Below are 1,434 nucleotides of genomic sequence, written 5' to 3' on the forward strand. Positions count from 1 at the left end.
TAACGTTAATTTGGCTTGTAAATTGACATTATTTAGCTCTGTTTCGCTCAATTTTCAACGAAAAACTCTTTTTTCTTTAGTAAAACATTGTTAAAACAAGCCAAAAATCACCAAATCGAGAGAAACATTTCCTRAAAAAAGAGCCAAAATATCAAAATCTGCGTAATTTTGTATTTTCGTAAGTGAAAAGCGATAATAAAAAAATTAATTTCAAAGAACAAAAATCGAGAAATAGTTTTTAAAATGCTTTATTTTCACAATTCGAGGTAAATAACAATTCTTTCTAGAGATTAATTAAAACGTGCATAATTAAGACGCCATGAATGCCTCTTTGGTCAAACCAACCTGAAACAAAACTGTTATTAAAATCAACATTTGCAAGAAAATATCACACCGATTCGGCTTCTTTTTTAACACATGCAGCCATCGAAGCAGCACTTTCGCAATGATCATCTGACATTTGCTCTAAAACCACAAAAAAAATCAACAAAAAAACACAAAAACACAAAACATACTCTTCGCATCGCAAGCATCGATAACTTTCATAATTTATTTTAGACTATTTTGAAGAATATAGCTCGTTTTTGAGCAAGAAACTCATTCATTTTCCAAAATTTTGTCAAAACAACTCAAAAAAAACACATTTTATTAATTGACGTTAATTATTTCCTCTGTTACGAAAAATTTAGCTCATTTGGGCTTTAACAAATTACATCAAAATGACCAGAATTTTCTCCTGTTTTGTTAAACTTTTTAGCAAATTTTTGTTTTTAAAATTAGCAAATTAAATAATTGGCGGTATTTTGACCTATCTCAAGATATTTAGTTTACAATTTCTTGGTTTCTTTCGTTTGAGTSAGTTAATTTTTGACCAAAAACTCACTTTTTTGCAAAATTTCGCCAAAATAAGGCTATAAATAATTAAAGTAGATCAAAAATAACGTTATCTGAGACTGTTTTGAAAAAAATAGCTCGGTTTTTAACGAGAAATTTATTTTTTTTTAGTAAAATCTCTTCAAAAAACGCTAAAAAAGTACAAAAAAGCCAAAAAAATGGCAAAGTAGACCAAAACTAACATTATTTTATACTCTTCTGAAAGATATAGTTCGTTTATAAAAAATAAACTTATTTATTTCTCAAGATTTCCTCAAGAAAGCAGAAAATTTAACAAATTTKATGAAAATTGACACAATAATTTTCCCTTGTTTTGCTCAATTAGTAAAAAATTCACTTATTCCGTTAAAAAATCTTAACATTGACAAATTGAATCATAATTAACGTTATGTTGACCTTTTTCGAGATAATTAGACGAGAAACTTACTTATATTTCGCAAAATTTTGTCACAAAACCCAAAAAACAATAATTTTTTGGATGAAAATTGTCGATAATTTGTCCTGTTTCAAAAAAATTAATTTATTTTTGAGCGAGAAACA

General features: G+C 26.9%; 1 long non-coding RNA gene across 1 annotated transcript; it reads right to left on the reverse strand.

Annotated features, from left to right (window-relative positions):
* Positions 1-232: 232 nt before the first annotated feature.
* LOC123004622 lies at positions 233-551 on the reverse strand. Its single transcript, XR_006412702.1, has 3 exons — positions 516-551; positions 395-465; positions 233-345 (listed from the first exon to the last, which is right to left on the reverse strand). It is a non-coding gene; the product is annotated as an uncharacterized LOC123004622 (long non-coding RNA).
* Between the last annotated feature and the right edge of the window lie 883 nt (positions 552-1,434).

The sequence above is a fragment of the Tribolium madens genome, unplaced genomic scaffold (assembly GCF_015345945.1).
Source record: "Tribolium madens isolate multiple individuals breed KSU strain unplaced genomic scaffold, Tmad_KSU_1.1 Scaffold_20;HRSCAF=117;Tcas5.2_LG4, whole genome shotgun sequence".
NCBI lineage: Eukaryota > Metazoa > Arthropoda > Insecta > Coleoptera > Tenebrionidae > Tribolium > Tribolium madens.